The sequence below is a fragment of the Tamandua tetradactyla genome, chromosome 6 (assembly GCF_023851605.1).
Source record: "Tamandua tetradactyla isolate mTamTet1 chromosome 6, mTamTet1.pri, whole genome shotgun sequence".
NCBI lineage: Eukaryota > Metazoa > Chordata > Mammalia > Pilosa > Myrmecophagidae > Tamandua > Tamandua tetradactyla.
Genome location: NC_135332.1, coordinates 97,861,684 through 97,884,793, shown reverse-complemented (window position 1 = coordinate 97,884,793; position 23,110 = coordinate 97,861,684). Strand labels below are relative to the sequence as shown.

The following is a 23,110-nucleotide window of genomic DNA, read 5'->3' as shown; positions in this document are numbered from 1 at the left end:
CAGATGAATCTCAAAGCATCATGCTAAGTGAAAAAAAGCCAGATACAAAATACTATGTATTGTATGATTCCATGTATATGAAATTAAAAAATAAATAAATAAAATCTATAGAGACAGAAAGCAGAGAAGTGGGCTCTGGTGGGGGCAGGGATTAATTGCAAATGATACCAGGGAACTTTTTAGGGTGATAGAAATATTTTAAAGCTAAACTGTATGCTGTCTAGACAACTATATATATTTACACAGTCAATGAATTGTACTTTGTACAACTTTTGTACAGTGGGTAACTTTTATGGTGTGTAGATTATATCTCAATATATTGGTTAGGGTTCTCTAGAGAAACAGAATCAACAGGAAACACTCACAAATATAAAATTTATCAAAGTCTCTCATGTAACCATGGGAACACAGAGTCCAAAATCCACAGGGCAGGCTGTGAAGTCAATGATTCCGATAGAGGGTCTGGATGAACTCCACAAGAGAGGCTCGCCAGCAGAAGTGGAAGAAGAGCCTTTCTCTTCTGAATCCTCCTTAAAAGGCTTCCAGTGATTAGATTAAGCATCATTCATTGCAGAAAACACTCCTCTTGGCTGATTACAAATGGAATCAGCTACGGATGCAGCTGATGTGATCATGATTTAATTCTATGAAATGTCCTCATCGCAACAGACAGACCAGCACTTGCCCAACCAGACAAACAGGTACCACCACTTGGCCAAGTTGACACATGAACCTGACCATGACAGTCCACCCCTTGTCAACTTGGCAGCTATACATATCACCTTAAAGCATACTTAATTTCTAAATAAAAACCAATAAAACACACATTTTTTCTTTCACCTAACAATACTCAAGTGTCCTGCATATAACTGGAAACACATTAAATCTCTGCAGAATAGGGTGCAAGTCCTTGGGTAATATTCATTCTTAAACTTGGTATCTTACAACTTAAATAGTATAACAGGAACAAAAAGCATTACAGTCCTCATTTCTGTAACTGATCATGTGGTCGTAGTTCACATTTATCACTACCTTCTTCCACTACCCATTCCATGTTCCCTTTACCCTCAGCAAGCACTTCAGTTGGCCGTGGTTCTTTGCCTGGTGGGGTGACCCAAACCTTCATTCCTGAAGTTTCAGACCTATTGGTAGTTCTGCCTGGATTGGGTTGTTGCACTTTCCCATTGATTTTAACCACAGGGCATGGTAGTACTAAAAGATGCCCTAGGGGATCTCCTATATTCCAAGAAAACTCTTTTTTACCTCTATTGTGTAGTTGCAGTTCTATTTCCCCCAATAGTTAGTGTCTATTACCTCAGCCAATAATGTAATCCCTTTCTTGGCTAGTTGATCCATGAGCATGAGTAGCCCAAAGTGACCAGGTGACAGTCTTAAATTCCAGTTCAATGGAATCATTGTTGTTTCTCCTGGTGGAGCCACTCCTCCTTTTGGAACTAAAACCTGTAGACCAGCAGAGCTCAGGGCCGCAGGGACAGGAAGCAAAAGTTTTCCTAGTGGATCACTACAGGTATTAGTGAGTGGTACCACTCCCATTTCCACCACTTGTTCCTGGACCCATGGATCCTGGCTATGGGAGAAACAGCACCATATAGTGGACACTGATTCAGAGCATATACAGATTTCTGGAGAACATTACCCCAGCCCTTCAAGGTACTGCCACTTAGTTGGCACCATAATTGAGTTTTCAAAAGGCCATTTCACTGTTCTATCAATCCAGCTGCTTCTGGATGATGGGGAACATGGTAAGACCAAAGAATTCCATGAACATGTGCCCATTCTCACACTTCATTTGGTGTGAAGTATGTTCCTTGATCAGAAGCAATGCTGGGTGGAATACCATTACAATGGCTAAGGCATTCTGTAAGTCCATGGGTGGTAGTTTTGGCAGAAGCATTGCATGCAGGGAAAGCAAACCCATATCCAGAGTATGCGTCTATTCCAGTTAGAACAAATTGCTGCCCCTTCCATGAAGGGAGAGGTCCAATGTAATCAACCTGCCACCATGTAGCTGGCTGGTCACCTTGGGGAATGGTGCCATATCGGGGGCTGAGTGTGGGTCTCTGCTACAGGCAGACTGGGCACTCAGCAGTGGCTGTAGCCAAGTCAGCCCTGGGGAGTAGAAGTCCATGCTGTTGAGCCCATGCATAACCTCCATCCCTACCATCATGACCACTTTGTTCATGAGCCCATTGGGCAGTGGCAGGAGTTGCTGGAGAAAGAGGTTGACTGGTATCCACAGAACGGGTCATCTTATCCACTTGATTATTAAAACCTTCCTCTGCTGAAGTTACCCTCTGGTACACATTCACATGGGACACAAATATGTTCATGTTTTTAGCCCACTCAGAAAGGTTTATCCACATACTTCTTCCCCAAACCTCTTTGTCACCAACTTTCCGATTATGGTCTTTCCAAGTCCCTGACCATCCAGCCAAACCATTAGCAACAGCCCATGAGTCAGCATATAAATGCACCTTTGGCCAGTTCTCCTTCCAAGAAAAATGAACAACCAGGTGCACTGCTCAAAGTTCTGTGCATTAGGAGGATTTCCCCTCACCACTGTCCTTCATGGACACCTCAGAAAGGGGTTACAGTGCTGCAGTTGTCCACTTTTGGGTGGTACCTGCATATCATGCTGAACCATCTGTAAACCAGGCCAAGTTTTCTCTTCCTCAGTCAATTCACTGTAAGGAACTCCCCAAGAGGTCATAGCTCTGGTCTGGGGAAGAGAAGGTAATGTGGCAGGAGTGGAGACCATGGGCATTTGGGCCACTTCCTCATGTAACTTACTTGTGCCTTCAGGACCTGCTCTGGCCCTATCTCATATATGCCATTTCCATTTTACAATAGAGTGCTGCTGCGCACACCCAACTTTATGGTTTAGTGGATCACACAACACCCAGCTCATGATAGGCAACTCAGGTCTCATGGTAGCTTGGTGACCCATGGTTAAGAGATCAGTCTCTACTAATCCCAGTAGCAAGCCAAAAGCTGTTTCTCAAAAGGAGAGTAGTTATCTGCAGCAGATGGTAAGGCTTTGCTCCAAAATCCTAAGGGTCTGCATTGTGATTCTCCTACAGGGGCCTGCCAAAGGCTCCAAACAGCATCTCTATTTGCCACTGACACTTCCAGCACCATTGGATCTGCTGGATCACACAGCCCAAGTGGCAGAGCAGCTTGTACAGCAGCCTGGACCTGTCACAGAGCCTCCTTTTATTCAGGTCCCCACTCAATATTAACAGCTTTTATGGTCACTCAATAAATGGGCCAGAGTAGCACACCCAAATGAGGAATATGTTGTCACCAAAATCCAAAGACACCAACTAGGCATTGCGTAGTAGCCATAGACCTGAGATTTCTGAAAATCAGACTCAGAATCTTATTGTTAGAGTAGCAACTTTACAATGTAAAGTGAAATCTGGGAAAGAGAAGATAATGTGGAAATCATATTTTCCTTCAGGATACTCATAGAAAGTTCTACATCTGTCAGACAGCACTTAAGCTTCTCATTTGAAGCCTTAAGCCCACCCCTTTCACTCCCTAATGTTTCCAGTGTATCTAACGATAACCAGCCAACATCTCTATACCCCTTATTTCCACAAAACTCCACGAAGGTGTCAAAAACATTATTCCCCAGAGCCTGGCTTCATACAAGTGAAGCATTAGGAGAATCAAATGGTGATATTTTGACTATCTCTTTTACCAACTCACTCCATGGATTGGAAGTGTCATTCTGATCATGGGAATCAGAGTCCTTAGTGCCTTTGAGTCCAGAAAGAGTAGAAAACCATTCATAAAAACCCATTTTTAAGATTCTGTTTCTTAAGAACCATTCCTGGTACCAAGTTGTATTAGTTAGGGTTCTCTAGAGAAACAGAATCAACAGGAAACACTCACAAATATAAAATTTAGAAAAGTATCTCACATTACCATGGGAATGCAGAGTCCGAAATCCACAGGGCAGGCTGTGAAGTCAATGATTCTGATGGAGGGTCTGGACGAACTCTACAGGAGAGGCTTACTAGCTGAAGCAGGAAGAAGAGACTGTCTCTTCTGAATCCTCCTAAAAAGGTTTCCTGCGATTAGATTAAGCATCACTCATTGTAGAAGACACTCCTCTTGGCTGATTACAAATGGAATCAGCTGTGGATGCAGCTGATGTAGTCATGTTTTAATTCTATGAAATGTCTTCATCACAACACACAGAGCTGCACTTGCCCAACCAGACAGATACCACCACTTGGCCAAGTTGACACATGAACCTGACCATGACACTCAATAAAACTTATCTTACAAAAAGGAGGAAAAGGAAAATTAAATCTTATGCTGCCATTTTTTTTTTCACAGTGAGAAGTAGGAAATCCTTCACTCCCCGTGGTCCACACTCGACTCCAAAGACAATAGCCCAATTTTTTTTTTACTTGTATTCACAAATCTAAAAGGGAAGTGAGACTAAGTAATTTTACTAAGAGTATTCAGTAAGCATTTAAAACTTGGTCCTTTAAATATCCTATAAATACATATTGAGCACCTTGTGCTAACTTTTTTTTTTAAACTGCTTTATTGAGATAGACTTCTCATTCCATACAATTCATCCATTTAAAGTATAGAATTCAATGGCTTTTCGCATATTTTCACAGATGTTCATCAATGACCACAGTTGATTTTAGAACATTTCCATTAACCCCAAAAGAAATCTCACTGTCACCCCCAATCTTTCTATCTCCCCTCCCCATTTCATATAAATGGAATAATATAATTGTGCGTTTTTTGACTGGATCCATTCACTTAGTATGATGTTTTCAAAAATTCATCCATGTTATAGCATATATCGGTAATTCATTCTTTTTTATGGCCCAATAATATACCATTGTACAGATATGTCACAAATGATTTATTCATGCATCATTTCATGGACATTTTGGTTGTTTCGACTTTCTGATGACTACAATGCTGCAAGGAACATCACATACAAGTTTTGTGTGGATACATGTTTTCAGTTCTCTTGAGTATACACTCAAGAGTGTGATTGCTGGGACATAAGGTAACTCTATGCTTAACCATTTGAGCAATTACCAAACAATTTCTCAAAGATACTACACCATTTTACATTCCTAGTAGGAGTGTACGAAGGTGACAATTTCTCCAAATCTTTACCAACTCTTGTTGCTATTTGCCTTTTTCACTTTAGCCATGCGGGAGGGTACAAGGCAGTATCTCTTTGTGCTTTTGCTTTTCATTTCCTTGATGATTAATGATATTGAGCATCTTTTCATGTGGTTATCAGCCATTTATATTTCAGTTTTGGAGTAATGTCTATTTAGAGCCTTTGTCCCTTTTTAAATTGGTTTTTTTGTCTTTTATTATTGAGTTGTTTATATATTCTAAGTACAGATCCTTTATCAAAGCTATGATTTGCAAAAATTTCCTTCCACTCTATGGGATTTTTTTTCTCACTGTCTTGTTAGTGCATTTTGAAGCACAAAAGTTTTTCATTTATATAGACTCCAATATATCTATTTCTTTTCTTTGATTCTTTGTGCCTTTGGTGTCACATCTAAAAACCCCTAATGGTTTCTAAAACAAACTGTTGCCTTATGCAAAGCCACAAAGATTTGCACCTATGTTTTCTTCTACAAGTTTTATAGTTTTAGCTCTTACATTTTGGTGTTTGATCTATTTTGAGTTAATTTTTGTACATAGTGTAAGGTAAGAGTCCAACATCATTATTTTGCATATGAATATCCAGTTGACCCAGCACCATTTGTTGAAGAGAATATTCTTTCCATTGAATGGATTTTGCACCCTCTTGTCCAAAAATCAATTGGCCATACATGTGCGGGTTTATTTCTTGTGCTGGTTTGAAATGATGTATGTACCCTTGAAAAGCCATGTTTTAATCCTAATCCCATTTTGTAAAGGCAGCAATTTCTTCTAATCTCTATTCAGTATTGTATGTTTGAAACTGTAATTAGATCATCTCCCTGGAATGGATCTAATCAAGAGTGGTTGTTAAACTGGATTAGGTGGAGGCATGTTTCCAACCATTTGGGTAGATCTTGATTAGTTTACTGGAATCCTATAAAAGAGGAAACATTTTGGAGAACGAAGGAGATTCAGAGAGAGCAGAATGACATAACCACAAGAAGTAAAGTCCAATCAGGCAGCGACCTTTCGAAATGAAGAAGGAAAATGCCACCCAGGGAGCTTTGTGAAGGGAAGCCAGGAGATAAAACTAACAGATGTTGTCATGTTTGCCACATGCCTTTCCAGATAAGAGAGAAACCCTGACCCTGTTCGCCATGTGTCTTCTCACTTGAGAGAGAGAGACCCTGAACTTCATTGGCCTTCTTGAACCAAGGTATCTTTCCCTGGATGCCTTTGATTGGACATTTCTATAGACTTGTTTTAATTGGGACATTTTCTCAGCCTTAGAACTGTAAACTAGCAACTCATTAAATTCCCTTTTTAAAAGCCATTCCATTTCTGTTATATTGCATTCTGGCAGCTAGCTAACTTGAACATTTCTGGACTCTTAATTCTATTCCATTTGTCTACACATCTATCCTTAGGCCAGGATCATGGTACCTGATCACTGAAGATCTGTAGTAAGTTTTGAAATTGGGAAGTGAGTTCTCCAACTTTGCTCTTTTTCAAGATTGTTTTGATTATTTTGGGTCCCTTAAACGTCTGTATGAATTTCAGGGTCAGTTTATGAATTTCTGTAAATAAATCAGTTGGGATTTTGATAGGGATTAATCAGTTTGGAGAGTATTGCCATCTTAACAATATTAGGTCTTTTAATCTATAAACATGGGATAGCTTTCCATTTACTTAAGTCTTCATTAATTTCTTTTAACAATGTTAATTTCTTTTTTGTTTGTGTGCTTACTTTCACCTACAGCACAATATCTGTGCTATACTTCTAAATTAAGAAAAAAAAGTTTAAGAAGAGAAAATCCAACTCAGTCCAAAACTTATATGTCAGTCTTAAGGATAGAGCTACAGATTTGACCCAAACAGTTTTTAAGATCTCAGAAGAAAAGATTAGGACACATATAAGCACACCTTTTAAGTACACGCATCTGATATTCAGATTAAGGAGGAACAGAAATATGAATAAGCTAGCATGATGATACAGCTTCCTGGAAGTGCTGCAGGAGGAAATTCACGGGTTAAAGGGATCATGGGGTCATAGGGTATGCACAGTAGCAAATAGCCTGCCCACAGTGGTCACTCAGTGTCCTTGGGCAAGGAGCCACACATCTGGATGCCTCGGCTTAAATAGCAGATAAACAGTGATGACAAAGTTGTCTTCAAACTGCGATGTGTATACTCCATGGATAGACAATCCACTGACATGCAAGAAGAGAACATGAGAACATTTATATATGTTTATCTGATGTCATTCCTTAATTCTTATTATCATTTAAGCTCTATAAGTATACTTAATATAATAGTATGGCTGTATATTTACTTTATATTAAATTAGCAAACACTATTTGTTGGTTCATGCTCAAACAACTTTTTACTATAAGTAATGTTTGCTTGACTCACTGCTTAGCATATGGCAAGTGCTCAGTAAATGCTAACTATCATCAAAATAATATTTATAGTTATAATGATATCATTAGTATTAAGTCCAATATTACTTATAAGTCTGGTTTATTTTCTCCCCATCACTGATGAAGTTATTAAGCACACAAAGGTCATTGATCAAAATGACAAGGGTGAATGGCACATCAACTCAACCTCAAATAAATAATGCTTTTCATATTATCATTTAAGAATCTGGGAATCTACTAAGGTCCAAGAGAGAAGAAAAATGGGGTATAGTGTTCACAACTTCAGTATGTAAGCACTAAGCACCCTGAGCAATATATGCTATTGGACGAGAGTTGAGTTATGAAGAATCAATTTGTTTTTTCTATCTTGTTTATATATATATAATATAACTACACTCATCTGGACCACAGAATCCCCAAGTTGTGGGAATTCCAGAGCCTCTGGGGTTCCTCAGAGAGGCAAGGTCCAAGATTTAGGCATCTAATCCGGGAATGGCTCTCGGCAGCCCGGCCTGTTTCCCTGCCATTCTTTAGAAGGACTGTGTGTATGGCACCAAACCGACTTTCCCAGAAGTGCTTCTGGGACCTCATTCTGCACAAAGGGCTTGTTAAATGTGTTTCCCTCCCTTCTGGCTCGGCTGACTCCTGGGCCTCAGGTCACATACAGCTCACAGTTCCTATCAACTTTTCCCCAAGGACCCCTGGGCTCCTGCAGGAGCCAGCACTTCCCTGAAACAGGAAGCTCTATTTACACTGTCTTGGAGCCTGGTGCTCATCCATAAAAGGGAAAAGAGTCCTTTAGGAAAAGGGCAGGGTGCTTGGAAACTCTTTAAAAGTGAAAGCTGCACAACCGATTTCTGTTGGCTTACACAGTTGGTTGGTAGAGTTTTTCAGAATGTAAAAACACATGCTTTTTGGCCTAGCCACATAGTGTATCTGAAAGTGGACATGACAATAAACAAATAATGAGAGAACGTCATGTGAACCCTCTAGAATGCACATCTAGATTAGCTACCTGTGGCTGTAGCCTTCAGAGACTTAATTCTACACAGGCAGATTAGTCTGTACCTGAATTATCCGATTGTACTTCAAACAAGGAAGAAGGATATCTAGACTTTGGAAAATAATGTTGTTTTAGGTCTATGGATGGTGGCTTCTAATTTCCCAAGCTGATGTAGCTCATGTGGATTCTGCTCCATCATCTAACAGACACACTTGGTGAGTAGATCTGAACCCCAAGGGAGCAAAAGATACAACATGAGAAGAACGCAATGGGGGTGTTAGGAATCAGAGCTCTTGGGGGAAGTAATTGTAATGGTCAACAAGTATTCATCATAACTTATATTTTTGTAGTAATTGTTAAATTACTTAGTCACATTGATTATTAATCATAATATGAACAGTTATTATGAAATGCTATCAAGCATTGATTAAATGCTTTACATATACTAGCTCACTTGACATTATTTGAGTCACCTTGTGAGTTAGGTACTTTCTGAATGCCCCTCTACACATGAAGAAACAGACTCAGAGAGATTAAGTAACTTGCCCAAAGCCACACAGTCAGTAAGTAGTGTGCCAGGATATAAAGCCAGGTGTATGGTGCCATAGGTTTATATCCTAACCATTTTGTTTTACTGCTTCTGATACTCTGTGACTAACTCATTTAAATTAAAGAACACAATTAATGTGGCAGAGTTTTATGAGATAAAAGTATTATCTCAAGGAAACACCTCAAGATACTAAAAAGTAGGTTTTTGGACTTAGCAATACGGAAGTTTGGTAACTTCAATAAAAGTCATGATGAAGTGGGTAGAGAAGGAACTAGAAGGGGAACAAGGACACAAGACAGGTATAAACAACTCTTCTGAGAAACTGGAACAGGAGAGGAAGCAATAGGCCAATAGCTGAGGGATGTGAATTTGAAGGATGGTTTTCATCCTTTGTTTGTTTAACTTGCTACTGTCGTCAGGTTGACAGAGACCTTAGTGTATTTAAGGGCTGAAGGGAAAGTCCAGTAAAGAGGAAGAAAAGAAAGTTCTTAGCTTCAGGTTTTGGAGACAGTAGTAATTGATAAGTTGCCAAGCAAGATGGCAAATCTGCTTCTTTCAGAGGAGGGCAGCCACTCCATTGTACTAGGAGAGGAAAGGAGAACCAGGCAGAAATGGCCGATGTGCAGACTTGTTTGAATGAAACTGAGTGAGATTTTGGTTGGTATTTCTATTTTTGTGTGACATATGAAGCAGAACCATTCATGTAGAGGGGGGAATATTTGAGATTAAAGAATACAGAAAATGTTTGAAAAGTTTTTTTTCACAGGGTGAAAGAGTAAGCTCATCAGAGAAGCATAGTGAGATTGCCAAACCAGGGGAGCCAGCTGAGTTGGTGAGCAAGACGGTAAGTAGATTGATGCCAATCTGCTGTGCTGCATGATTGTTCTCCAGCATCCTCAGCTGTCCTGGCACAAGAGCAGATATTGTGTCAAGTTGGGTTTATTCTGATTTCAAGTTTGCGAGGCATGTGCAACAAAAAGAAGCCAAGGGAGTTTAGAATGTTTGTAAGAAAGTGATCAACATGATGGACCACAGAATCCAACCTGAATATAAGTAAAGTTAAGAGAGGAGAGGCTGATGAATAGGGAGAAAGTGAGGTAACATAGAAAAGATACCATAAGGTGAAACGGTGGTCATCATGGGGATACTTGAGCAAGAATCTGCAGTGTCAGGACTTGTGGTCAGTGAGTAGGGTATTTGAATTAATGGTTTTGGAGGTAGAACGGTTTCAAGAGCAGGAGTTTCAGACTTCACATTCTGCACCATGAGAACGTGAGAATGGGATGCTATGGCATGGTGGAAGTTAAGGACATTGGGACAAAGAACAGGAGGTCCAGGTGTACCTTTGATGGGTGTGTCCTTGATGAAGGGTAGTGGAAGGACAAAGAGGAAGAACCAGATTCCAAAGTCTAAGGACCTACGGTGAGCATCCGGGAGAGTTCTTTGCAAAGCTCCATGCTGTTCTGTCTTTTGAAGCTTCATTCTGCAGTGAGCAAGAGGAGATGGAGGAGGTTTCCTTGAAATGCCTTGGCCCTCAACATCTCAAGTAGAGATAATAATTTAAAATTATTATCACTGAGAAATTTGTTATTATTGGTGCCATGAAAAGATTTGGGTGGAATAGATCTTGAGAAAAGCATCAGCGAAAGTTGTACACAGTAAAGTCAAAATAAGTGCACTTACCTTCACAGTCTTTCCTGGAGCCAACTTTCTCCTTGACACTGTGCTCTGAAGGATGGAGCAAGATCATATATTAACATTTCCATTTCCATTTCTCTCACCCCAGCCCTAAAACAAAATGGGTGCTATTGTGCCATACTTGCCAGATCAAAAGATCACAAGAGAGAGTTGCTCTGGGATTCAGCAGTCGGAAGACAGTTAAGTTCCTCAATGCTGCTTTTGGCAAGGGTAGCTACAACAGATATCATACAATGAATTGGCTCAACAACTGAAACTTGTTTCAGAGGCTAGAAGGCTCTCTTACTCCCTGGGTCAGTATCTTTGGACTGGCTGGCCATCTTTGGAGTTCCTTGGCTGCTCTGTCACATGGCAATGCACATGATGATGTCTTCTCCCTTTTCTTCGGCATTCTATTGCCTTCCGGTTTCCCCTGCTCCCCATGACTTCTCTTTCAGTGTCCGATTTTCTTTGCATATAAGGACTCCCACCATATTGGATTAAGGTCCACCCTCATTCAGTTTGGATGCTCCTTACCTAATAACATCTTCAAAGTCCTATTTATAAATGGACCCATACCCGTAGGACTTGGGGTTGACACTTGAATGTGACTTTTTGTGGGGAGACATGATTCAATTCCCAAAAGTGACCATAATGATAACTTAGGTCTTGAGGCAGCTCCTTATAATTTAAAACAGAATTGTACTAACCTAAGCCTTCTCTCTTCTCTCACAGGACTCCATATCTCCCTGGGTTCCCAAAGAACAACAAAGAACATTCACTGAGGATGTGAAACAGGCAGGACTTCACAAGTGTTGTTTCATTTAATCCACACAATAAACAGACAATGCTGCAAGGTTCTGTGTCATCCTCATTTTTAGGTGAATAATCTAAGACACGGTGTATTGACTGATTTTCCCAGGGCCAGGGCCTGGCAAGAGCAAAGGTGAGATTTGGGTGACACATTGTGTGTTTAGCCCTGAGCTTCCTACTCCCCCAGGACATGGTTCTGCGTCCTCCCTGAAGGGAACCTGGGAGCCCTCCTCAGTTCTCTTCCCCTCTTCTCACCTTGTACTACCCATTTCCACTACCTCCCACCACCTCTGCCTCCTTTCTCCCTGTAACTCTTTCTAAAACACAAATCTCAAGTGCCTGCTTATGAGGCATTCCATGACACCTAGGGCATTACGTAGGGTTCTACAAAGGCTCCATGCACTAGGGTAACTCTCCAGAAACCTACAACCTCCAGACGGGTCCCTGGACCAGATAAGTCCTGAAATGCAGAGGGCCCAGCCTCTCCAGAACATCAACTAGTTGCATTCCCCTATCCCATGTTTTTGAAAGCTCCTTTCAACATGAAAAAAACAAAATGGGCATAACCCAAATACCCCTAAAGAGTGGGAGAAAGATCAAAGGTGATGGTGGAGTTATACAGAGAAGGTAGCATTTAACAAACGAATATGATTGCTGAATCACTAAATTGAATATTTCTTTTAGTCTCTAGTATCTTAGAGCAACTAGAAGTAAACACCTAAAATGGTGGAATTGTAACCCATACTGAACTCCGAAATCAGTTCTACAACTAATTGTAATGTATTTTGAAATTTACTTTTTTGTATATGTGTCATTTTTCATAAAAAAGAAATAAAAGTTGATTATGATGATAGACGCAGTTATATGATAATATTATAAACCATTGATTGTATGCTTTGCATGATTACATGGTATGTGAATATATAATTAATTAATCAATATAAAGAGAAAAAAAAAAAAAGAGGCCATCCGTGGTGCAAATTCTTTAGCAGGATAGACACGATGGACTCCCTCCATCTTATCCAATTTTATTTCTTACCTCTTTTCTGCCTCTACCCCACCTCCCTCAGGGCTCACTGTTTCATAGCAGAAGGAATCACTTCATCATACCCCAGAGATTGGCATCTACTCTCTTCCCTCCAAGACTTTGCATCCGAGTGTGAAATGCTCTTTCCATCTTTTTTTTCCATTCTTTCCATACAACTCCCTGCCTTGTACTCATTCCACTGCAGTGTAACCCCCTGTGTGTACATCTATCCCTTCTTCCTCCTCTTCATCTCAGTGTCCCTCATGCCCAGCAGAATTCCTGGCACTGTGTACCCAGGTGTTCAACAGCTGGTGCTGGAAGAGGGAGTGAAAATGGAAACAAGTGGGAAACTAACTGACCCCTCAAAGTCTTCTGTTGTCCTATGTTCTGAGGATAAAGAAAGAGCTCATCGGCACCCAGTTCTATGGGTATCCAGGCATCTATGGATGGTTTACCCATTTTAATCCAAATACTAGCTTCAGTAGTGTAGACATGGCTCCTCCACTAAAACAGAGGTTTGCCCTGTTTGCAGCCATATTATCATATCCCTTTGTACTCAACAAAGTTTTTTTTTGCAATAAATGAATAAATAAAAGATCCCTAATCCTTACAACAACCCTCTGGGATTAGAATTATATTCCCCATTGTGCAGCCAAAGAAACTGAGGCTCAAAGAGAACTGGCATTACCCAGGCTATAAAATAGTAGCAAAACCAGGATTCAACCCCTGACTCCAAAGCCCTTCCTTTCTCAATTATACTGAGTGATTACTATAAACCTTCTTAGCTCTGAGACATAGTTACTCAAATTAAAGAGAAGAATTACACTTAAAAAAAAAAAGGATTCCAAGTGGGGCAGAATTTTTCTGCTTAGTGTCAGAAAACCCAGCGTTTATAGAACTAGATTTGTGTGGAGCCAAAAAATGGAGTCAAATAAATTCAAGAGAGAAATTGATGATGGCTCTTTGCCCCTGGAAGAAAGTGAGATGAGAGATATTCTTTCCAGAGTGATTCAGCTTCATGGGAGTACCAAGGTATGGCATGAATTACAGCACAGGCAGATACACAATGCCATCTCCTGTGCACGGCAGCTCTGTGGAAAATGGTTTGGATGATGGAGCTGCTCATTGCCGGCTGAACCGTTCCTTGACCAGCATCAAAGGACACTGGAGCCGAGCCAGTGTTTATCTCACTGCGGTCCGACAGAGATGGCTGGAGAAAGTCCTCTCTGCTTTATGCTACGCTGGGGTCAAGCAACTCCCAAACAGATGTCTTCTGTGATGAAATATTGAGTTTTCACTCCCTTTTTTTCCTTGATAAAGGACAGTTTCTTATTAAAGATTACTCAGCTAATCCTTATCATAGCCCATGAAGACAGTATATATTTTTAGTTCCATGTTAGCTGCTAGGAAACACACTCACAGCTGTGAAATGATTTTCCCGAGGCCACACGGTGAGTCAGTCACAGGAGCAAGCCGCTCAGATGAGGCACTGGGTCACCACTACTAAACTTTACAGCCCTGCCAGTAATCTTAGCCAAAGAAGAGAAGTCATATAACATCTTCTGGAAATCATTTTAAAGCTGAGGTTTGTTGTATGTTGGTATCTGTCATCAGCCATGAAATTGTGCCGTCTTTCCCACTGAAAAACTCCAAGCAGAGTTCAGCAGTGCTGTTGCAAGGATGAAATGGGATTAACAGATGTAAAGACCCAAGCACAATACATAGGGTAGAGTAGGAGCGCCATAAAACCCTCCCCTCTGCTGCCCCTCCACCCCACAACCATCCCCCATCCTTCCCTGAAGTCTTCTCACCGAGGCTTAGACCCATCTATGTTAAAATGCTTCTCAGTCCTTCTTCCCTATTAGCCTGACGTTTTTCTTAACTCAGCTCTTTCTGTGCTTCTGCCTCTGAGTTTTATCAGTTTCTTGTGCTGTGACAAGGACAGACGTCGATTTTTTTCTTCTGTAGCTACACGTGTAAGAATCTAGTTTGGCCTAAGGGTTCATCTCAGCTACAATTTCATTTAGAAAAAAGCAAAACAAAAGCAAAAGCCGTCGTTTTTGTTTTGTTTCCGTCGGTGTCGACCGACAGAAATTCGCTGCATCCAGTGCTATGAGGAAACTGAAGTTCCCACACTGCCCGAAACTGCCAGCACCTTGCAGCCTGCTTGAAAGGCTGACTCAGATTTGATGGGAATAGCTGATTGGTCGTTGTAGCCCTTTTTCTTTCTTTCCTTTTGAAAACCCTACTTTAATAGCACACACCCCTCTCCAGGCCAACCTGTTACAAGAGCTACTATGACAAGGACAATACGAGGATGGCATTTTCTGAAGTATTCTGTGGTCAATCGCTTTAAAATGAGTTGTTCCTTTATTCTATGCCACATTGTATAGGAATTGGATTGTATGTCCTGCCTTGTTTTTAAAGTCCAATTGTTATCTGACCTAAGAAGATATTACATAATCACTAAAAGAACAAAATTTAGTTATTTAGCTCAGAATCCTTTAATTTCCATAAAACCTTGTTTAAAAGTCTTCTCACATAAGGGGCAATTCAAGTCTCATTTCTGAAAAGCAAAGAAATTTTACGGTGCTTTAAAATGATGGGCAGATTTCTACAAAAAAAAAATTCTAGTGTTTAAGCATAAAAATAGATTGTGAATATTCCTGTTTATTTTTAATACAGCTTCATAAACTAGTGTAAATCTTTGTAATTACTTTTAGAGTCAAATACAATTATGAGGGGCTGACACAACAGGCCTGAAGTTATATACAAACAAACAAAAACCTCCTAAAGTAGAACTGCACGTGTTCTAGTAATATTATCAGCCAAGGCTTCCTAAATATACACCACCTGCCAGGCTGTGGTCTAAGCTCCCAAACGGGTTAATCCTGGCAGGGCCGAGAGCCACCCAGAGCTGTCAATCAGCCAGTAACTCACTGGGGCCGGTGTCAGCTGCCTTGGCAGCTCCAGGCCTCTAGGGCAGGTGGTTGGAGTCTCCCTCTGGGGCCTGGGCAATGAGCTGCAGCAAATCCAATCTTCTCTAAAGGCTTAGGAAGGGCAGATACCTCCACACCCCTGGTCCACATTGAACCTCTGGCTCCTCGTCCTTCTTCCTTTCCAATGGAGCTTTCTGTCTTGCTCCCAGAATCCTCTCCCTTTGTTCACTCCTTTAACATTCCCTGGCCCGACAATTTGGTTCCTGGCTGTCTCTGAGAGCACTTGCTTACCACCAGTTTCACTTACTGCCCAGAGCCAATGCCCTCACATTTTTGCTTTCCCTGTCTGAGCTCTCTTAGGGGCTCCAGACCTTTCCCTCCTATGTTGTTCTAGCTTGCTAGCGGCCGGAATGCAATATACCAGAAACAGATTGGCTTTTAAAACGGGATTAATGAGTTGCTAGTTTACAGTTCTAAGGCCAAGAAAATGTCCCAATTAAAACAAGTCTATAGAAATGTCCAATCAAAGGTATCCAGGGAAAGATACCTTGGTTCAAGAAGGCCAATGAAGTTCAGGGTTTCTCTCTGGAGTGTAAGGGCACATGGTAAACATAGTCAGAGTTTCTCTCTCCGCTGGAAAGGCGCATGGTGAACACGTTCAGGGTTCCTCTCTCATCTGGAAGGGCACATGGCAAACACAGCGTCATCTGCTAGCTTCTTCTCCTGGCTTCCTGTTTCATGAAGCTCCCTGGGATGTATTTTCCTTCTTCATCCTCAAAGGTCGCTGACTCGTGGACTCTCTGCCTCGTGGTGCTGCAGCATTCTCTGCTCTCTCCGAATCTCCCATTCTCCAAAATGTTTCCTCTTTTATAGGACTCCCGTAAACCAATCAAGACCCACCCAAATGGGTGGAGACATGTAGTCACCTAAGCCAGTTTAACAACCACTCTTGACTAAATCACATCATCCAGGGAGACGATCCAATCAGTTTCAAACATACAGTATTGAACAGGGATTATTCTACTTTTATGAAATGGGATTTTGATTAAAACATGGCTTTTCTAGGGGGGCATACATCCTTCCAAACCAGCACATATGTCATGCCCAGACACACCAAATCCAACACATTGCAGATTGAACTCAATGCGCTTTTCTGTCAACCTGCTCCCACCCAAGTGGATGGTGGCTCCCCCATCTACCAACTGCCTGAGCAACTTGGGGGTGCTTTTTTTGTACCTCTATCTTTGTCATTTCACCATGCACTGAGTCCCAACAGTCCACAACCCTGGTGACCCTCCACAGGGTCACACAGAGCCCTCGCTACTGCACAGGACATCAGAATTCCTTGCCTAAGCACTGCCTGGGCTACTGAAGGGCTACCCTTCTCCTGGGCACACCCCCTGATATCCCCTGTCCATGCACCTCATGGATAAATATCACTCTAGACATTTCTTTCTCTTCCTAACACCTTTCAATGACTCTCCATAGCCTTGGGATAATGCCCAACTCCTTATGATAGGATACAATGGCTGTGACCATCTTACTTTTGACTCAGACCCTTTCCACTGAGCTCACACCTCCTTTCTCAACTCCACTTACGCTGGACAACTCAGAATTCCTTGACCTGTCTTGTGCCCTTTCATAAGCTTTCACTCTGCGTGGAACAACTTTCTCCCCTGGGATTGGGCATCCTCTTTTCCAGCAAAATTTCTCTCCTTTCCACCTGCCCCCCAAGCTCAAGCCTGGGTTGGGTCAACCTCCATGATTCTGAGCTTGCCTATGTCATAATTACAATCATGCCTCATTGAACCTGCTGTTCCATTGTCTTTCTCTCTCCATTTGACAGTGGTGAAAATAGGGCTGGAATCCAGGACTGCTTGGTCCCTATTTTTTCTCTCTCCCCTGAACCAGCCTCCTGCCACAGAACTCAGTTATCTGCTGGCAGTCAGGTGAATTTAGTTAAATTCATTTGTGGGCTTTCTGTATCATTTCCCATTTCTCCTGCATCTGATAAAATAAGAGATGTGTCTACTAATTCCCTGGTATCTGCAAAGTAAATGGAAGGTGCAAATAAAACCATGAAGAATCAACTCACTGGACTGTTTCCACTGGGGAAGCTTGAGCTGCTTAAACATGAATAAAATGCATCGGGTTCTTTTGTTGATAACATGCTCTCAAATAGTGCAGGGTGGTTGTCAAAATACATGTTTACCATTTTTGAAAACCTAAAAAAGACAAATAAAAAAGCAAAAATCATCCATAATTCTAACTACAATTTGAAAATGTTTATTTCCTTGGTCCCAAATATATTCTTAATTATTTTATTCACCTTGTGAATTTCTTCTGTTTATTATAGTATAGATGTATTTATAAATACTCTGTTCAATACTTTCGCCGATTTACCTGAGTGTCTAACTTTTCTAGGTTGATTTTCAATCCAAAATTGAAGAAAAGACAGATTTGGAGTCTTGAAATATTTATCATGTTTGTGTGGACAGCTGCCTATATATAAGATGTCTTACTGTATTCGATGTGAGGACGCCTATTAAGAGAAATTTGGAAAATGAGCAAAGAAGATCTAACTGCAACTACTTCTGGTTTCTGCCTCTTAAACTTTTCTTGCCACCAATAAACTAAAAGAATGTGTCATAAATCTCCACTAATCCAAGTGGGGCTACCAAATGAAAGTACCATGTATTAGGATTAAGAAAAATATACTTTTACCTATTATTACATAATCTTGCTTTTAAAAACCAACTTGGCTGGTTTCTAAGTCCTCATGCATGACTCTGTACTCTTTGTCTAATTAAACTGGGAGATCTGCTGTATCTAGATCAGCATACCAGTCAAAAGTCTACAGAGAACCAGCAAGATATATATTACATATTCAGAGATTTATTATAAGGAATTGGCTCACACGATGTGGGTGGGAGCTGGCAAGTTGGAATTCTTATGGCAGGCTGCAGGCAGAAGTTCCAGTGAGAGTGATGTTGAATTAAGTCTGAATTCCTTAGGCTGGAAACTCAGGAAGGAATGGAGGGTGTAGTCTTGAGACTGAATTCCCTTTGATCCCTGGAACTCTCTGTTCTTGGTGTTAAGAACTCCAACTGATTAGATGAGGCCACCACACCTTGGAGGGGAATCTCCTTTACTGAAAGTCAACTGATTGTAGATGCTGATCTCATCTTCAGCATTCCTCCATCTAGGTCAGTGTTTGATCAAACAACTGGAACACCCTAGCCTAGCCAAAGCTGACACGTGAAATTAACCATCACCATTAGGAAATTCATTAAAGAGACAGATGTTTAAACAGTTCCTCTCAGGGAAATCAGAGAAAGAACTGTGTACCTTACCTCAGCTTAACCCAAAGTCTCCCAGGTGTATGCTGGTACAAACCCTTCTGGGCAGATCATTTTTGAGACACAACCCTGATTTTGTGAGAGTCCAAGACTGAAATGCTTATGATTTGTACACTTTTCTGTATAGTATACAAAAGAAAAAGAAAAAATCTTTAACCAGGTCATAGTTTCAATCATCACTTTCTGGAAACTTTAGAAGTGTGGTATTTTTCCATTTGTCAGGCTGGCCCATATTCCTGTTCCATGAAGGAATAAAGGCATTATTCCTGCTTTTTCATCTCCCCTGAAAAATAAAAAGCTTGAACATCTTCAGTGACTCCCCTTAACTTGGCCATTTACCGTTATTTCCTGGAACTCATCTTTGACTACTTGTGTTTCTATTTATATTTCCCTCTTCCAAAATGGCCTTTGCTGACAGGCCTTCAATGATGGGCGGCCGAGCTGTCACCGAGGCTTCCGTTCTGTAAGGAAACCCAGAGCTAGACAGTGACCTGGTGGTGTCCCGTGGCAAGCTTTCAAAGATTCCTTGATTATCAGGAAGCCTTCTTCAGCTGAATGATTTTTCTTTTTTTAACATCCCTGGTAGCACAAATAATTGTCCTGAAATAAATTGCTCACTTTGGGCATGAAAACCAAAGGGTAATGTTAGAACATATTTATCTAAGATATTGCTACTGATAGAACATTATGATTTATTTAAGAAAACATTGATGAGCGACCTCTTTTTCAAAAGAAAAATCACCTGCTCTGGAACAATGCCTGCCAGCTGTGGTGATGGTTTGTAACTATGTAACAATTGTACTAATTATAGAGAATTATTTATTTAGATAAAACTTGGGTTTGGTAGCATTATGATCTGAAATGGCACTACTTAAACAGATTTTAATGTGTGTCAGTGGGTGTGTGCTCCTAGTTCTCTCTGGGGATAGACAATAGAAAAAAATTAACGGTAAATAAATTCTATTTACTTAAATACTGACTCAGCTGTTTCTTATTAATGTGTAAGTAAAAAAATAGCCAACGAGTTAGAAATTCAGACTGTTTAAAGATGAACTCCTTTCATAGTATTATTTGATAAATAATGGCTTTGTGGGTTTACATTTTAAACTTAATTTTTCATGACATTAAAAAAATATTTGCCATGTTGAAACAGCATCACATGTGCTATCTAAATTTTTATTAACTTTTTATTTTGAAATAATGTCAAACTTGCAAAACAGTTATTTTGAAATAATGTCAAACTTGCAAAACAGTTGCAAAAATAATACAAAACGCTTACAGAGAACTCCAACATAACTGCCAACCCAGATACCCAGAGCCACCAACTTTTAACATGTTGCCACATTTTCCAGATCATGTATCTACCTTTCTATCTTCATAGCTATCAATCTATAATCAAGCTGATCTACCTAGCTATTATCTATATATGTCTATTTTCTAAACATTTAAGAATAGGTTGTATATATTCTGCTCCTTGAACACATAATATTTCCAAGTACATTTCCTAAGAACAAGGATATTGATTTACATAACCGCTTTAAGTATGGTTATCAAGTTCAAGAACTTTTACATTGATTTAAAGCTTAAAGTCTATATTCCAATTCTTTCAGATGCCCCCGTAAGTGTCCTTTTGGATATTTTCTCCTCCTTTATTAGGTTCTATCCAGGATTATGTAGTATATTTGTCATTGTTTCTTTAGTCTCTCTCAAATTTTCAATATTAAAATAAATATACAGGCATCCACGGGTGGTTCAGTGGTAGAATTCTCACCTTCCATGTGGGAGACCCAGGTTCAGTTCCCGGATCATGCACACAAATAAATAAATAAGTAAACAAATCTACAGACTATTTATTTATTAAAGCATATGTCCTGAAGTCATATAAAACTATTCAGATTTACAAGACCATCTACTAAATCTTCTAGGTAGCACGTGAAGTTTCTCTTGTTCTTTATGTTCAATTTCGCTCTGCATTGAGCAGACCTACACTGACTCCAGATCTGACTGAATACACATAAATAACTTCAGCAATTTTAAAGGTTTAACCAAACATTGTTTTGCTCCCTCAAGGATTAATTTATTTCTCCCCAACTTTATTGGATGTTATCATAATAATAATAATATAAGAATCATCCTAGCTGACATTTACTAAGTGTTTCCTATTTTCCAGGCATAATTCCTGCACTTTTTGTGTATAATCTCATTTAATCTTCACAATAGCCTTGGGGGTCATGTTATCATTATCCCCGCTGTATGGATGAGCAAACGGAAACAGAGAGAAGTTACATAATACAGAGCCAATATGTGGCAAAACTGAAATGCCGAGCAGATCTACCCCAGGTCTTTGTGTAATTTTATAACTATTTCAGAGGCAGTTACCTCCAGCAGGCCGGAACCACCCGCAGTGCCTTTCCTGTAGAACATCTTCATTTGTAGTCAACTTGCAATATTTTCCCATGTGACATGATGTTCCAAGTCTGGCCAACACCACATCAGTCATTTTGCTACCAAGTTATGACACCACGGGACAATCATTGGCTTGGGAAGAGGAGTCAGCACCTCGCCTCGCCACACCTTGCAGCTCTCCATTTGAGGAGCTTTCATTGGCAAGTTTCCACAGCCACAGAGAGAGCTCTTAGTTCTGCCATAGACATGAGAAAGAGGCCAAGCAAACCTGGTGCAAGTTGGAATATACCCAGTTTTCACTGGAGAATAATTTTGAGGCTGAACTTTAATCTTCTACCACTTCAGTGAAGTAGATTTAGACAGCACATATCAGGATTTCCTGACTATACCTTTTATTCTGAAGTAGAATGCTCCATGGAATGGCTAAAAAGACCGACTCTCTTTAATTACACTCTTGAATTTTCTTGGCTTTTGACACCTTGCAGAAGGGAAATATCCAAAGACTATAAAATTCAGTTTATTTTCAGAGCCAAAACTAATACCACCATCTAAATCTTCAGAATATTCTGGCAAATAGTTAAAGTCAGAATGAGTGAAATAGTAGCTGCCTCCTAGGTTGTCGGTGAGAATTAAATGATATTATAAACACATGTAAAAAGATGAGCACATCAAGCAGATACTTGTCCACTAAAGTTCATAACAGCATTACTCACAAATGCCAACAGGTGGAAGCAACCCAACTGTCCATCAGTTGATGAATGGATTGACAAAACATGGTATATGCATACACTGGAATATTATTCAACCACAAAATAGAATGAAGTTTCAGAATTTATATGCTTCAACACAAAGGAATCTTGAAACCTTATGCTGAGTAAAGTAAGCCAGACACTTAGACGTGTATGATTCCACCTATATGAAATATCTAGAATAAGCAAATTAATAGGGACAGAAAGTAGATTAGAGGTCACCAGGGGCTGAGGACAATGGGAAGTTATAGCTTAATGGGTGCAAAAAGTCTGTTTGGAATGATAAAAGATTTTTGGAAATGGGTCATCGTGATGGTAGCACAACATGGTGACTGTAATTGATGCCACCGAATTGTACACTTGAAAATGGGAAAAAGGCCAACTTTATATGTTGCCACAATAACGTTTTTTTAAAATCTCAGATATGATGAAACTTTTGTAAGGGAGCCTGTTAAAATACAACTAAAAGAGCATTTATAAATTTTTCCCACTAGAAAATTTATAAATTTTTCCCACTAGAAATTTCCTTATTTTATCATTAAATAAAATGAAGTTTTATTCTGTAGATTCTAGATATACATCTGAAACAACAGATCAACACTAAGTAAAAAATGAGCTGGAAAAACATCACCTATTCAAATCTTAGAGCTCACACAATTCGAATAGAAACCTCTCCTTCTTAGTCTCTTTTCAAATCAAACTCTAGTCAGAGAGAAAACTTGATTTGCCAGTAGAAATTTTCTTCTTATCTACATATCATAGTATGTTGAGTTAATCATAACTCAAGTTATCTAAAATATAGAGTACCTGCCAAATTTCATTCTGTTAAAAATGTCAAACAGCAGTACTACAGTGTCCTTAGTTATTTACCTGTTGCCTAATCAGTTATGTAGGTATTATGTAAGTAGAACAGTAGTAACTAAATCTTAAAAGATTAAAAAGTTAAATTCAACTATATGACAAAATGCTAATAAATTGGAATTATTAGAGGCAACACTAAA

General features: G+C 39.9%; 2 long non-coding RNA genes across 4 annotated transcripts in view; one reads left to right on the top strand and one right to left on the bottom strand.

Moving 5' to 3' along the window:
- Positions 1–7,088: 7,088 nt before the first annotated feature.
- Positions 7,089–23,110, bottom strand: part of LOC143688628 (uncharacterized) — a 67,665-nt gene continuing 51,643 nt past the window's right edge. For all 3 annotated transcript variants that reach the window (XR_013178180.1, XR_013178175.1, XR_013178174.1), the window contains exons 7-11: positions 17,691–17,820; positions 10,823–10,927; positions 10,483–10,622; positions 8,655–8,814; positions 7,089–7,376 (exon numbers count right to left, since the gene is read on the bottom strand). This is a non-coding gene — a long non-coding RNA (uncharacterized LOC143688628). The remainder of the gene's footprint in view (positions 7,377–8,654; positions 8,815–10,482; positions 10,623–10,822; positions 10,928–17,690; positions 17,821–23,110) is intronic.
- Positions 8,461–11,740, top strand: LOC143688630 (uncharacterized). Its single transcript, XR_013178189.1, has 3 exons — positions 8,461–8,804; positions 9,906–9,983; positions 11,552–11,740. It is a non-coding gene; the product is annotated as an uncharacterized LOC143688630 (long non-coding RNA).